Source organism: Myxocyprinus asiaticus, chromosome 36 (assembly GCF_019703515.2).
Source record: "Myxocyprinus asiaticus isolate MX2 ecotype Aquarium Trade chromosome 36, UBuf_Myxa_2, whole genome shotgun sequence".
Lineage (NCBI taxonomy): Eukaryota > Metazoa > Chordata > Actinopteri > Cypriniformes > Catostomidae > Myxocyprinus > Myxocyprinus asiaticus.
In genome coordinates, this window is record NC_059379.1 from 21308689 (window position 1) to 21325545 (window position 16857).

Here is a 16857-nt window from a genome sequence, read left to right on the forward strand (position 1 = left end):
GCAAAGCTAAGTCCAAGTGCGGTCCAATTAATGTGTATACAGGCTGGACGAAGCCGAGCTACAGTCACATTATCCAAGTCTGCTATTCCTAACTTCACAAAAAACGATTTCAATCAGACGTACTGTAAGTGTTTACATGACATTTTAATAACACAGATAATTGTGCATGTAAACGTCCTGATAAAAGCAACTCTGGCTGCAAAGAGAAATACCAGTGTAAAGGTGCGGTCACACTACACTTTGTGCCAGTATTATTATTGTTAACGAAAACTATTACTAATTAGGGTGTGTACACTTGTAGTTCAGTTCTCTTGGATCTCTTGGTCCGGACCAAAAAAGAAAATTAAACATTTAGTCCTGGTTCACTTAGCGTTCACACTGGCATTTTTAACACCGAACCTAAAGATACAAAACAAAAGGCATAAGGATAATGTCAAAACCTGATTGGACAGCTTTTATGACTTATATTGTGCGACGGAACTTGCCGAACATCCAAAACAATGCTGGCTGCTGGGCTAAATGCGCTCATTGGATTTATGTATATATGATGGTATTTTTACTAGCTAAGAAAAAACGAAAAGCTAATAAAATGTGTAAAGGAGTCAAAACAGCGCCAGGAATTCCCCCGTTGCACACACAAACGAAGATATGCTGCAAGGAGACGGCGGTTCCGATGCCTGTACCGAACTATAATGGGCAACATAGCTCCTATGATGAGAAGAACCAGGTATGCTTGAGGTCAGTATTAAAGGCAAATTTCTTCCTGTTATTGGTCCGTTTAGAAGTCTTTGGTCCATGTTGCGTTCATATATCAGTCGACTGCACCAGAGTTCGTTTGGAAGCGGATCGAGACCTGCTATTCAAGGGGTCTCGGTCCGCTTGTTTGGTGCACACCAGGGTCGGATGGCAGCGTTCACACTTGTTCAAATGAACCACAAAAACAGAGCAATCGCACTAGTGTTCGTTTTAATCGAACCAAATCTGCCAAATGTGAACACTCCCTTAAACTAAGACATTTTCGTTGAAAGAAATACAAATAAAAACTGAAATGATTGGAAAAAACTGAAACTAAACTATAATACTTCAAAAACTAACTACAAATATGGGCAAACTGGGACACTTTTGGAAAATGTTACTTTTCTTGGCACTTTTAATAATGATACAAATGCCACATAACCTGACATTATACCTTTATAGAAAGCTAAGTATGTCTCCTAACATCCTAACATCAAAAGCAAAAAAAAATAAAAAAAATAAAATACACAATACTGGGAAAAACCTTTGGAGACCATCTTTTGACCAAATCCAAGACCAATTTTCTTTGGCAGTGTTGGTAAAATGGGATAGAGGAAAATTATTACATTGAAAATATCTACAAATTAATTAAATAAATTTATATATTTTCTTAAACTTCATAAATCATCATATGTAATGTTTTTTTTTTTTTTAATCACCATTAAAAAGATTTGCCTCAAATTTCTGTCATTTTCTTTACCATTGCTTTTCCCACCGGTGGTCCTGAAATGAGCTCTGCCACAAAGTCTGATGTGAAGTCATCAATTTAAAACCTCAAAAAGTTAATTGTTTACTTCTCAAAGATTAGTAATGATTTTAAACCATTTAAGGAAATACATGTGGATACAATAGGGGAGCTGTCCCACTTTACCCATTTTCTCCCTATATTATTACATTTTAATAATTTACAATCTACTGTACCTTAATTAAACATGAAAATGCCACTAGATAGAGGTAACAAGACTGTCCTGAGAAATTTAATGATGTTAGACATTTTAAATGATACCAGTAAATGCTTTAGCTTTGACAGCCATAAAATACTAAAACTGAAAATAAAAATGAACTAAACAAACTAGATAACAACGAGAAAATGAAAACTAAACTTAAAACTAAAAGATAATGTTTGAAAACTGATGAAAATTTAACTAAATTAAAATTATAAATTGAATATAAAATAGAAATACAAACTATAATAAACTATAATAACCCTGCTTCGCGCTCCGTTGTGTAATAATATTCAAGCTTGTTGAACTCTCACTTGCGAATTTGTATGTTGAAAAGATGTGTGACTGAAAATGATTTAATTTTGCATGCTCAAAGCCTAGTGTGAGCGCGACTTAAGAGTTTTTGCCTATTTCTTATTCTTAGATCACTTGCTTCTTTATTAATTGAACTGTATGAAATTACATAAATGCACACACAAATAAAATAAAAACATTGATACAAGTATCTGAAATATCAATGAGAAAAAGAATTGCGACTGATACATGATTGTGTCGGCCCAGTCCTAGTCTCAGTGACTCTATCACTACACCTCAGGTTCTAAAACAATCTTAAATGCTTGGTCTCTACTTGCAAGGGTATATTTAGAGCAGTCACTGTAACTGGATTAATTAGCAGCTTTGACTTTGACCAGCTTTTTTAAATTTTTTTTTTTTTATGGCCAGTTGAAAAAGGCAAACAGGGATTTACTATTTAAATCAGCAAGTCAGTTTTGCTGCCAATAAACCTTTAATGTTGACTGACCTTGCCAAAGGGCTGCCTGAAGGGCTGGGGAAGGGTTGTTGGTTGGGGTACTTCCAACCAGCGGATGAGATTTTATTTAGACTAGACTAGTTCGTTTATTTTTCTTTAGCTCTATTTACATACAGTAGTTTGATCTCGTGCCAGCACAGCAGAGTTCTAGAATGTGGTCCAACCACAGAAACCCCAAATGTTCTCTTCCTGTCCATCTCTCTCACTTTCTCTTCTCCATTATGAGCACAATCGGTACATTTACACACAAACAGCCTGCGCGTCACGCGATTTCTCCCATCCCCATGCAAGAAAACTGCAAGCCACTGGACCAAATTGCTGCTCGCTGGATGACCGGTCATAAATTAGACTTTTGACAAGCCCTGCAGTATTGTCTTCTCCCACCCAGCTCTAACCCTGAGCTAACCTACCCGCTGCCTAGAGCTGCCCAGCTGTGACTTGCTACTCAACGTGGACTTGTCTTCCACACAAACATGCTCTCTCTCTCTCTCTCGCTCTCTCTCTCTCTCTGTGTTATGCTATTGCAGTCATTCTCTGGCCTTCTCTTTGATTTCTGCTCATTATGCATTTGCTCCTGGTCTGAATTGGTTCTTTGACTGAGGTTTAATGCATGCCCCTGCCATGACACCAACACCAAGTTTTTATACGCAACATAAAAATGCATACTCAAAGCCAGACAAAGGGGGTTTACAATGTAGAAAATTGAACTTCAATGCAATCAACCAACCCTAACCCTAATACATATACAGTATGTATGTTTGGCATTATGAGTGTTATGCTATTGTTTATGGCATGTTAATTTGTGTGGATATTTGTCCTATATACAGAGGCAGCATGGAGGGCTAAGTGGGTGGCTGGTGTCAGGGTGGAAGGGGTCAGTATAAAGTGGAATGTACCATAGGCGGAGGGGTGGGCAAATGGGAATATCATAGAGTGAAATGCAACAGGGGAGATCGACCCATACATGTCATCCCCTTTCCCCTGGTATTGCCCTGCCCTCCAGACTGCTAGAAACCCTCTGGATAACAGTCTCTTCCACTAGCAACATTGCACTAATGTCTCCCTAACCCCTCTCCCTGTATTAATCATTAAACTGTCCTCAGTGTTACACTATCAGTGTATATGTATACATAATATACAGTATATATTAATCAAAATGGCCTCAAAACAGCTGCTGGATTACAGCTTCCCTTAGCTACATGGTGTGCTGACATGTTCAGGAGCCTTTTTTCAGTTCTTTCATTACTCAGGGCCCTTTTACATTTAGTTACTTTATGTGTCTTGATCAGTCGAATTGCTAACCAATTGGGAATGCACATTCAATTTGCACTTGGATGCATAAATGTGTCTCTGCAAAATGGATATAAATCCAATATACTATTCCTATGCTGTATGTAAATATAACAGAGTTTACTTCCATGATGATGCAAATGCGAAATTTGGCTGCACAACTATAAGTTTGAGAGATCATCTTTTGAATGCTCTTTTTGTCCTATATGTCATTGTTTGACTTTCACGGTGGCTCCATCCATGTGTCTCACTCACTTGTGGATTGCATGGCACATATCTCCGTATCATATAATCATATATGTCCATATTATTTTATATGTTTACATTTACATTTGGTCATTTAGCAGAAGCTTTGATCCAAAGCGACTTACGAATGATAAAAAAAAAAAAAGCAATTTGACATACAAATGTAATTCTTATCATATCATATATCAATCAGTCAAAACGCATGTGACCAAGTGTAAATACCCCTTAAACTTCCATCATGCACTCCTTCACATCCAAACTCTAGACCAGATAAACCATAGATCATTTTTTGAGTTTTGAAAGAGCCATCTACGGGATGTGTGCCGTGTGTGCTGGCTTTCCCTGAGGAGCATCCGTGTTTGTGTTTGAATGATCTGAAGAGCGTATGGCCCCTGGCCGTGGGAGCTTGGGATGCACCCAAAAAGAGCAAAGTTGAAGGCTCAGAACCACAATAAGAGAAGCCTGTGGCTCTCGGTTTCTCTTTCCTTCCTATCATACACACTCCTCTCTCTGGAGGTAGCACATTAGTTATGTTGGCATTGGATAGGGTTCTATTGAGTCTCCCATGAAGCAGCGGCCCACACAGTTTAGATCAAAACTCTGGGATGAGCATCAAAGTGCATTATTAATCAAACAATACTTGCGCAATAGCTGCATCAGCTTATTAGGGAACAGACACTTGTTGTGTTCTCCTTGTCTTGAGTTCTTATTTTGCATGCAAACTAGTTTTATTTGGGATATAGTAAACAGTTGTATTCATCAGGAAATGACATAGACCCCGAAAGCAAATACATTACAAAACATAAACATGCTTCCAAAGTCTTTGAAGAGGAACTGACATCTTAAGTTTTTTTTTTTTTTTTTTTTTTTTTTTTCAATTTGGAATGCCCAATTCCCAATGTGCTTTTAAGTCCTCGTGGTCGCGTAGTGATTCGCCTCAGTCCGGGTGGTGGAGGACGGATCCCAGTTGCCTCCACGTCTGAGACCGTCAACCTGCACATCTTATCACGTGGCTTGTTGAGCGTGTTGCCACGGAGACATAGCGCGTGTGGAGGCAACCACGCTCAACTCACCACGCGCCCCACCGAGAACGAACCAGATTATAGTGACCACGAGGAGTTTACCCCATGTGACTCTACCCTCCCTAGCAACTGGGCCAATTTGGTTGCTTAGGAGACCTAGCTGGAGTCACTCAGCACACCCTGGGATTCGAACTAGCGAGCTAGCGAACTTCAGGGGTGGTAGCCAGCGTATTTGACCACTGAGCTACCCAGGCCCCGACATCTAAAGTTTTTTGAGGAAAATCAGCATTTGATTCCCTACATTGTGGCAGTTTGGACTTGCACTTCCTTCTCACAGCACACTGACAGTGTTCTAAAGGTTAAACTCAGTCTTGAACTCTTGTTCCTACAGTCTTGTGGTTCAGGGTAGAGATTGCTGCATACTTTCATCTGTTGCATGCCTCTATCTCTCCTCACACAAATCCTTATCCCATCCCATGGTGTGCTGCTCCACGATACAAACCCAACTTGATACTGGTCAAGACTCTGGCTGTCAGTAACTTGAAACATTGTTCTTCACTGTCCTGCTTTGCATTTCCAACCCTGTACAAAGGGTGGGATCCAGCATTTACCTGGAGATACAATACATATATATCAATATCTACTGTAGGTCATAATATTATACTATTGCTTTTAAAAAATAATTCGATTTCATCTTCATTGGACCACAGTACTTCGTGTGGCAAGTGCTGAAATTCCTTTTTTTCTTCATCGTAGAGCCATAAATCAGAGATATGTCAGTATCATAAAAAAAAAAACCCTGAGGGAATTGTGTACTTTGGTTCCAGTATGTTTATCATTACACAAAAAAACATTGCAGTCTAAAGCCCTAGTCACAGTACACTTTTTGCTCCATTCACACCCATTAAAAGCATCAAATGTGGGAGACCTGGAAATGCAAGCTCATGCGAAGAAATATAGTGTTTCGCTGTAGATGAAAGTTCAAGTTTTGTTGAACTCTTACCTGCCAATCTGTATGACAAGAAGACGATTGCCTCTTACAAATAATACACATTTCAAAGTGAGTAGACAGCCTATTTTAACATTTTGAAAATAGTACTATTTGTTATTTGTGATATATTATTTACTAAAATGATAAGCCTTACGCGTGACATCATATCATGGTCCGTTGCATTTTTGCATGATCAAAGCCTAGTGTGACTGTCCCTGAACTGTACAGAGGATCTGTACTGGCATTCTTACAATGAAAGAAGTTATAGACTTACATTCTAAGCTTGTTCTGTGTTTACATTTTGGTCAAATAGAAATAATTGAGTGTTATAAACCTAATGCTGTAGTTTGTTCCGTGTTCCTTGCACTGAGTGGTGCTCAATCTTTTTTTCATAAAAAATATTAACGTGAAAATGTAACTAAATATACTAATTCTAAAAATACGTTCTACAGATTCTTTGAAATCAATTAAATTATTATTATTTTTATTTATTTTTATTTTTTGGAGTCTATGGACTGCCAGTCTGACTGAAGCCAGTGACTGCTTGTAAATAGTGGTTTGCTAGACTTGAAGTTTTTTAAAATGTTTTGAGTGATCTGGAAAAGTCAGTAAATGTCTGACATGAGTAAACTAAACCTGCTTCTGATTGAAGATTGAAATCATGCCCAGAACTGTGTGTACTTAAATTTTTTTTTAGTGCTGTGTTTTGTGTGTTCACATGGTTCAGTTCAGAGGGGTGTGTGCGCAAGGTTTGTTACACGTGGAGGCGTGGCGGCGTGGCGGCATGCCTGCATAGCGTGTGTAATCACAAGTGCGAATCAAAATAAAAAAGCAGCCAAATCAGTTGGAAAGGGACAGACAGTCTCGTTTTATATGGGGCATTTTACAACTCCAGACTGTAAATGCAGGCATCATTCAAATGCAAGGGTCTGATTGGCTGGTAGGCAGGGAATGTCGGGTGCTTTTTTCTCAATGTGAGTGTTTATGTGAAAGCTGCTAAGTGTGGTAGAGTATCTGCAGCCAGGTTTCAGGAAGTGTGCTGCCTTTGATGTCACCCTACACATTCATTATAAAGCTCGGTACATTCACGGTAGTATATGCAAGCTAAATGTTTGATCACATGAAGCAGTCGACCGAAATTCGTTTTTTAATTGCAGATACCTATATCCAGAGAGCAATGTGGCCGATAGGCCGATATATCACACAATTTAATATAATAGTAAATGCCATGCATAAGTTGGCTTAAAAATTATTAACTTTTATTTAGCAATATATTTACTCAAAATTTCACATACAACTTTAACTTGAAAATAAGATTTTGTGTGCTTTAGATGGCAGATAGCAGTTTCTCCTGGTTTCTGTTTAGTCTTCTCATTTTAGTAAATGTTTCCACATAAAGAAATTTTAAAACATTAGGATGAAGGAAATAACAACAGTGCACACTGTAGTACAGCAACCACATAAGTAATGTGTGCATTAGCAATAGCATTTTCTCACAAAAAGACCAAGTCAAACTAATTGTAAATACTGGGCACAATGAAGATTGCGTTTACTTATAGCGCATGTGAAGCGCTTTTACTTTGAAGTTGCTCTCACACGCTAGTGCGGATCCAGCCTGGGCAGCAGTATACTGACAGCCTGGATTGCCTGCTTGGAGTGTCACGGACTGACAGTCAGGGAACATTGGTAAATCAAACAGAGACAGTTTTGATCCAGGCTATTACTAAAACGCACTATAAATGAGGATATATGAGTGCACCACAGGATGAAAAAACTCTGGATTTGTGCAAGTTTTGTTATGTTTATGAATGAAACCTGTTTAAACTAGTAATCCACATATTTACAGATGGTATATGATAGAAGTTTTATTGATGTTTGCCTTTTTATCATTAGACAAGACAGTTAACAGTGAGAAGAGAGAGAAACCCCCGAGCACTTTAACATCTCTTAGTGAGATTAACCCTTATATTGAGTTAGAGTTCAAAATCGGACTAGTTATCTTTATAGTTATGCACCTTATATTTAATGTCTGTTATTCAACTTTGTAATTGTTCAGGAAATAGAATCCCTTTATGCAAATCTGTAGCATTCAGTTGCTTCATGAGTTCTACTGAATAGTCTAATATTTGCAACTGTTTGTTGTCTCAAAATTAGGTAGTAGTATGCTCATTCTAACCGAAACATAGGCACAAAGCAGGGCAGGACATGCTGACATGTTCACCTTGTCAAATGTTCAGCAGAACAGAAATTAGCCTCTCTGTACACTTAAACAGAGTATAGTACAGAGAATCCTGAAACGTCCACATTCACACATACACAGGCACGCAAATCATGGGAAGTAAACAAAAATCATTTGTCAACATTAAAATGTTTGTTAAAATGTATGGACAATGCCCCCCAAAATATTTTGACACTTAATAACCTATGAATGTCATTGCTTTAGATAACAAAATATGCATGATGTCATTTGCATACAAATTATGCTACATCTTTTCTCAGAACTAACATCATTTTTCTGAGCAATTTTTGCAATTACTTTTTACTAACTGTTCCCAAGTTTTAGATTGTTTGCAGGTTTTTTTGCAGTTCACTGTCCTGTGTTGTGACATGAATTTTAAAGGTAAACATATTCAGTGTAGTAGTCTCTCATGTAAAAATAAAACTTAATAAAAACTGCATGTAATAATTATGCAAGAGTTAATTAAAAAATATATTTGTTTAAAATTGTTTTAGATGAAATATAGCATGTCACTTAGCAGAACTATTGTCATTCATTTAAATTTCATACCGACTACCAAATAAAACTACAGAAAAACTAAGAAAGTGATGAAGGCTCTCTTCTGTCTCAGATCTGTTACCTGGACATGGCAGGACAGAGCAGAGAGATGAATTTAGATGTCAGATATACACCCAAACTCCCTGATGGAGACAGAGTAACAGCATGAGGATTTATTTCAGCAATCAGAGAGCTAATACTGTTAGCTTTCAACTCAATGGCTTTAGATCTGTTATCTATATCTAGTGAGAAGCCATGCCAGAGCTGTAATTAAAACAGGGACTCTATTGGAAATTTGAGACAGAGGCCTTTTAAAGAAAGTGCCCCTTGGTTTTCCCTTCTGCTCTCCCCAGAGGAAGCTAAACCTTCTCAGAATCAGGCACCCGACGCTGTACTGTTGAATAGGCAAAGTACCATATTTCTGACATAATTTTGTACATTAAATGATTTCGTTCAGCAGTAGTCACTGCAGTATTTCTTCATTTATGCATTTGTATTGTGTAGGAAGGAGATAAGTTTGCCCTTTAATTATTGGTATTGGTCATTGTTACATTTGTGTTTTATGTTTTTTTATTTTTTTATTGTACACAAAGACATCCATTCATGTGGCTTCTGTGCAGCTGACAACAGACCCACTTTCAAAAGTAAAGAACCAAAAAGACTTTGAAGTGCGTTTCACACCAAAGGAGTGAAAAATGAAACTTCACAATTTCATAGTGCAGTTTAGCCTCTGCTTCTTTTCATGAATGTTCACACTTCTGTGATGGACAACTGTGTGGTTTTTGTTTGCAAAGGTGAAAAAAAAAAAAAGAGGTTTTATTTATTTATTTATTTTTGCAGTTGTATATGCCAAGCGATGATGTGTGTAGCAAAGTGAGGCAGAGCAATGTGATATACTGTACACTCACCGACCACTTTATTAGGAACACCCGTACACCTGCTTATTCAAGCGATTATCTAATCAATCAATCAATCGTGTGGCAGCGGTGCAATTCATAAAATCATACAGATACGGGTCAGGAGCTTCAGTTAATATTCACATTAACCATCAGAATGGGCAAAAAATTTGATCTCAGTGATTTCGACTGTGGCATGATTGTTGGTGCCAAGAACAGAAATCTGAGGCTGCAGTGGGCCTACCATTTGTGTACCTCAGCAGAAATCGAGATTCATCAGACCAGGTTATGTTTTTCCGGTCTTTAACTGTCCAGTTTTGGTGAGCCTGTGCCCACTACAGCCTCAGCTTTCTGTTCTTGGCTGACAGAAGTGGAACCCGATGTGGTCTTCTACTGTTGTAGCCCATCTGCTTCAAGGTTTGACATGTTGTGCATTCTGAGATGCTATTCTGCTCAATACAATTGGACAGAGTTGTTATCTGAGTTACCGTAGCCTTTCTGTCAGCTCAAACCAGTCTGGCCATTTTCCGTTGACTTCTCTCCTCAGCAAAGCATTTTTTGTTTTTGGCACCATTCTGAGTAAACTTTAGAGACTGTTGTGCGTGAAAATCCCAGGAGATCAGCAGTTACAGAAATACTCAAACCAGCCGATCTGGCACCAACAATCATCCATGCGATTATCTAATCAGCCAATCGTTTGGCAGCAGTGCAGTGCATAAAATCATGCAGATACGAGTCAGGAGCTTCAGTTAATGTTCACATCAACCATCAGAATGGGGAAATAATTTGATCTCAGTGATTTGGACCGTGGCAAGATTTTTGGTACCAGATGGGCTGGTTTGAGTATTTCTGTAACTGCTGATCTCCTGGGATTTTCATGTACAACAGTCTCTAGAATTTACTCCGAATGGTGCCAAAAACAAAAAACATCCAGTGAGGGGCAGTTCTGTGGATGGAAATGCGTTGTTTATGAGAGAGGTCAACAGAGAATGGCCAGACTGGTTCGAACTGACAAAGTCTATGGTAACTCAGAAAACCACTCTGTACAACTGCGGTAAGAAGAATATTATCTCAGAATGCTATTCTGAGATGCAGGTTGGTGCTGTTTTGGCGGCACGAGGGGGACCAACACAATATTAGGCAGGTAGTTTTAATGTTGTGGCTGATCGGTGTGTGTGTGTGTGTGTATGTGTGTATGTGTATATATATATATATATATATATATACATACACACACACACACACACAGTTGTGCTCAAAAGTTTGCATACCCTTGGAGAATTGGTAATATATGTACCATTTTTAAAGAAAACATGAGTGAGCAGTTTTCTTTTATTTCTTATGGGATACATATTCAACTGTAGGTTATAACAGAATGGCACAATCATAAAACAAAACATGGCAACAAAGAAAAAAAAGAAATGACCCCCACAAAAGTCTGCATACCCTTAGTTCTTAATACTGTGTATTGCCCCCTTTAGCATCAATGACAGCACGCAGTCTTTGTAATAGTTGTCTTTGAGGCCCCAAATTCTTGCAGGTGGTACAGCTGCCCATTCATCTTGGCAAAATGCCTCCAGGTCATGCAAAGTCTTGGTCGTCTTGCATGAACCGCACGTTTGAGATCTCCCCAGAGTGGCTCGATGATATTAAGGTCAGATGACTGTGATTGGCCACTCCAGAAACTTCACCTTTTTCTGCTGTAACTGGAGGGTCAACTTGGCCTTGTGCTTAGGGTCATTGTCGTGCTGGAAAGTCCAAGAGCGCCCCATGCGCAGCTTTCGTGCTGAAGAATGCAAATTGTCTGTCAGTATTTTCTGATAACATGCTGCATTCATCTTGCCATCAGTTTTCACAAGATTCCCTGTGCCTTCAGAGCTCACACACCCCCAAAACATCAGTGAGCCACCACCATGCTTCACAGTGGATATGGTATTCTTTTCACTATAGGCCTTGTTGACCCCTCTCCAAACGTAGCGCTTATGGTTATGACCATAAAGCTCTATTTTGGTCTTGTCACTCCAAATTACGATGTGCCAGAAGCTGTGAGGCGTGTCAAGGTGTTGTCGGGCATATTGTAACCAGGCTTTTTTGTGGCATTGGCGCAGCAAAGGCTTCTTTCTGGCCACTCGACCATGCAGCTCATTTTTGTTCAAGTATCCTTGTATTGTGCTCCTTGAAACAACCATACCGTCTTTTTCCAGAGCAGCCTGCATTTCTCCTGAGGTTACCTGTGGGTTTTTCTTTGTATCCTGAACAATTCTTCTGGCAGTTGTGGCTGAAATCTTTCTTGGTCTACCTGATCTTGGCTTGGTATCAAGAGATCCCCGAATTTTCCACTTCTTAATAAGTGATTGAACAGTACTGACTGGCATTTTCAAGGCTTTGGATATCTTTTTATATCCTTTTCCATCTTTATAAAGTTCCATTACCTTGTTACACAGGTCTTTTGACAGTTCTTTTCTGCTCCCCATGGCTCAGTATCTAGCCTGTTCAGTGCATCCACGTGAGAGCTAACAAATGCATTGACTATTTATACAAAGACACTAATTGCAATTTTAAAAGCCACAGGTGTGGGAAATTAACCTTTTTAATTGCCATTTAAACCTGTGTGTGTCTGTAACAAGGCCAAACATTCAAGGGTATGTAAACATTTGATCAGGGCCATTTGGGTGATTTCTGTTATCATTATGATTTAAAAAGGAGCCAAACAACTATATGATAATAAATGGCTTAAAATTATCACTATCCTTAAATAAAAGACAGTTTGTTTTGCATGATCAATCATATTTTCAAAATCAATGCCAAAATTTCACAATTTCTGCCAGGGTGTGCAAACTTTTGAGCACAACTGTATATACACATATACATTTTTTCCATGTGCTACACTGTTCCCCTCTTGCTTCTGAACCCCCTCTGAACAAGCCTCTTTTTATTTCTTGCAGGGCGACGGCCTACAGTTCCAGTGAGCCAAAGCCTGGGGAAATCATTAACCAGAAACAAATCACAGCAGGACACTGGTAGGTTCTGTGGCCTTCCCTTTCTGTCTTGCTGACTATAAGTCCCTGAGAAAAGTATAGAGCTCTGTCCACTTCTATTAGACTTCATTGGTTTAGCAGGCAAATACAGTGTTTAAGAGATAATGCATAGTTAGCCAGTCATTAGAGCAAAATAAACCCTGACAGGGTGATCGGGTCCACAATGCTTGCCATTTGATTTGTTTTTATTGATTTTGCGATAATGACCTGTGTGGTGTTTGACTGGGATGCTTTGTAAATGCAAAACGCAGTAACTAGGACGACACTGAAACCATTTTCTCTCAATCTGAGCATAGTTGATCCAAACCCATCACATTACAAATCATTGTCTGTGAGACCTGATTTTGTTCATAACTCAGTTTTGACAAAATTTGTAGTTACTGCATTTCGCCACATTGCATGTCAGTGTACCTTATCCCACGCGTTATTTGGCAACTTAATAAACAAGCAAATCAGAATCAGCTTTATTGCCAAGTATGCTTACATATACAAGGAATTTATCTTGGTGACAGGAGCTTCCAGTGTACAACAATACAAAACAGCAACAAGACAGAAATAATAATAAAAAAGAATTAATAAAAATAAATAAATAAATAAATAAATAATTTGAAAAGAAAATAAAGTAAAAACACAATAAGACTATATATATATATATATATATATATATATATATATATATACACAAATACAGATATACATATATACACATACACACACAGACACACACATACATACATACATAGTGCAAATCTAAATACAAATCTGTTGTATACAGTGCAAGGGAATGTAATGGCAGAAGAGGTTGGATGTGTTGGATAAATAAAAAAAGACTAGACTGTGAATTGCACATAATTATTGCTCAACGGGGCAGTTTTAACTGTTCATGAGATGGATAGCCTGAGGGAAAAAACTGTTCCTGTGCCTGACGGTTCTGGTGATCAGAGCTCTGAAGCGTCGGCCAGAAGGCAACAGTTCAAAAAGGTAGTGGGCAGGGTGAGTGGGTCCAGAGTGATTTTGAAAGCCTTTTTCCTCACTCTGGAAGTGTATAGTTCTTGAAGGGAGGGCAGGGGGCAACCAATAATCCTCTCAGCAGTCCGAACTGTCCTTTGTAGTCTTCTGATATCCGATTTCGTAGCTGCACCAAACCAGACAGTTTTTGAAGTGCAGAGGACAGACTCAATGACTGCTGAGTAGAACTGTATCAGCAGCGCCTGTGGTAGGTTGAACTTCCTCAACTGGTGAAGGAAGTACAACCTCTGCTGGGCCTTTTTCACAATGGAGTCAATGTGGATCTTCCACTTCAGGTCTTGTGAGATGGTAGTACCCAGGAACCTGAATGACTCCACTGCTGCCACAGTGCTGTTTAGAATGGTGAGGGGGGTCAGTGTTGTGGTGTTCCTCCTAAAATAAATGGTCATCAAATATTGATTTGAGTTTAAATTATTTTATCATGTGAGAAGACAGATAAAGAGACATGAAAATAACACAGTGGTGGAGATTTGTTGCCAGGGACAGAAGTAAAAAAAAAAATGCAGTTTAGTAGCCATTATAGAAAAATATTTGACTGCAGAATGCCACGATTGACCAATCAGAATCAAGTATTTCTGAGAGCAGTGTAATAAACCCAAATAGGGTCTAATGAAATGGCCCAGTGGCTCGGAGAGAATGTACTCTTCTGAATTTGGGAGGGGGAGGTCTTGTCGGTAGGGCTAATGGTATAAATGGCAACCTTTCTAGCCATTCTCAAGAAAGAAATAGGGGACACACATTCCCTGAATTCCAGCTTACTGTACAGTATGTCTGGCTGAATTTGTTTTATAATACCTCCGAACGGAATTCAACACTCTTTCAGTCTAGACTTGCAAACTTTGCTTTGTATTCATTTGGTCCATTTGATATGTTTTTACAGCAGGTTATCCCAGTGCGACAGCTGTCCTGTGCTAGAGTCTCATGCTGAAAAAAAATTGCAGTATCATTTGGATTAGAAGGTGTTTTTGCACACCTGTCTGCAAGTACATATTGAAGCTTTGGGCAGTGTCAGAAATGAAAGTAGTCTTCATCTTTCTCTCTCTCCTGCCCTGCAGCATAATCCTGGCCCCAGTCCAAGAACTTTAGAAAAAAATAAAAAATAAACCCAGTAGACTAGATAATACCAGTCATGCAGAGCTGTTTGCTGTTGCACAGATGTTTGAGAGAGCACCTCTAAATGTACATGTGTCCTGTCTTGCACTGTCAGATTAGTCAGCAGCATGTGACAAGTACACATGTCTCTAGCGCAAGATAAATGTACTTTTGTATAGTGGAAAACCTGTAGCATGCTTCAGTTTTTCAGTGTTAAACCAAATAATCAATGTGAACTGCTTTGAATATGAAAAAACTTTAAATTCTAGGAATACATCTAGACAGACAGGGTAACCATGATGTTTACAGAAACTGACCATTTTCCATGTTAGATCTGGTTTGGTGTTAATCTATCTGGTGGACTAGCACAAGAGACCCACTAGCAGTCCAAAGAACTAGAGGTCTGCTGCTTTGTGTCTGTTAAATAAACAGCAAGTGTGGTTGTTTTCAATATGGTTTATGATTTTTTCACTACCTTGTCAATAAAGTCATAATAAAGTCATATATGAACGATGATAGTTCAAAAAAATGCTTCCTTAATTTCTGATGCCCAAATATACACACAGTGTCTTATGCCCAAATATACACAGTGTCAATTTAAAGCACTTTTGTTTACTCAGCCACATCCTTAACCCACTCGTAATCCTGACGTACTAGAAAATCTCAGGTGGTGAAGTTTGTTCATCAGCATGGCCTGTCCGGTGAAAGGAAGTTTTGCTGGTTAATCTAGTTAGGAAACCTGTTTTTTTTTTTTTCTCTCCCCTTTACTCCCCAATTTGGAATGCCCAATTCCCAATGTGCTCTAAGTCCTCATGGTGGCGTAGTGACTCGCCTATTTCAAGATGGTGGAGGATGAATCTCAGTTGCCTCCGCGTCTGAGACCATCAATCCGCGCAGCTTATCACGTAGCTTGTTGAGCACGTTACCGCGAAGACGCAGCACGTGTGGAGGCTTCACACTGTTCTCCATGGCATCCACCCACAACTCACCACACGCCCCACCGAGAGCGAGAACAACACATTATAGCGACCACGGGGCGGTTACCCCATGTGACTCTACCCTCCCTAGCAACCAGGCCAATTTGGTTGCTTAGGAGACCTGGCTGGAGTCACTCAGCATGCCCTGGATTCGAACTCGCAACTCCAGAGGTGGTAGTCAGTGTCAATAATCGCTGAGCTACCCAGGCCCGTTGGAAGCCTGTTTAATACACCAGCCCACCAGCTTTCAAAACACAACATGTGATGCTGACCAGTTATGCAGGTCTTTTCAGCGGGCTTTTCTCTTTCTTTTTTCTTTGCATTTCTGAAATTGGTGTTGCAGAAAAGAAACCAGAGCCAAATGTGATATGCATTTAACTTGGGGTACTCTCAAGGGGTAAGAGGCCCTGTACCTGTGTTATAGGGCTTCACGCTTTGGTGTTACATGGGTTTAGTTATGTTGGGGTTGGTGGTGGTGGTGGTGGGGGGGGGGTGATACAGTGTATTTTTCAGTTACAGCCTAACACCCCATAAATTACACCTGCTGCGACGCCACGGAAACCCAATGAACTTGAAGCATGCTGAGGGGAAATGAAGTTAGCAGTGAGATCTGGGCAGGATATTGCTTTTCCATACCCCCCCTCCTTGAGGCAAACCTTCTTCCAAAATAAGAGTGGTCTAAAGATTGGATAAAGATCTCACTCAAGAAATAAGAAGATCATTTCTTTCATATGTAAGCAAAATGGTCATTATAACTGAAATATACCCATATAAATCGATATCGAATCAAAATCTGAGTCAAATCGAGAGCTTGTGAATCCAAATCAAATTGGGAAATCTGAATCAATACCCAGCCCTAACGGTAAGGCAACAGCATTGTACTGAAGCATTTTTACATTCTTTCCCATTAAAATTCTGACATTTTTACAGTGCGGCAAAATAATCAAATC

The 16857-nt window shown here is 39.2% G+C and overlaps 1 protein-coding gene across 8 annotated transcripts in view; it reads left to right on the top strand.

The window, feature by feature from the left end:
• The window catches only part of LOC127427490 (thyroid hormone receptor alpha-B), a 199600-nt gene that overhangs the window by 67797 nt on the left and 114946 nt on the right, over positions 1-16857 (top strand). For all 8 annotated transcript variants that reach the window (XM_051675136.1, XM_051675135.1, XM_051675137.1 and 5 more), the window contains one exon: positions 12717-12791. The gene's annotated coding sequence lies outside the window, so the exon portion shown is untranslated. The remainder of the gene's footprint in view (positions 1-12716; positions 12792-16857) is intronic.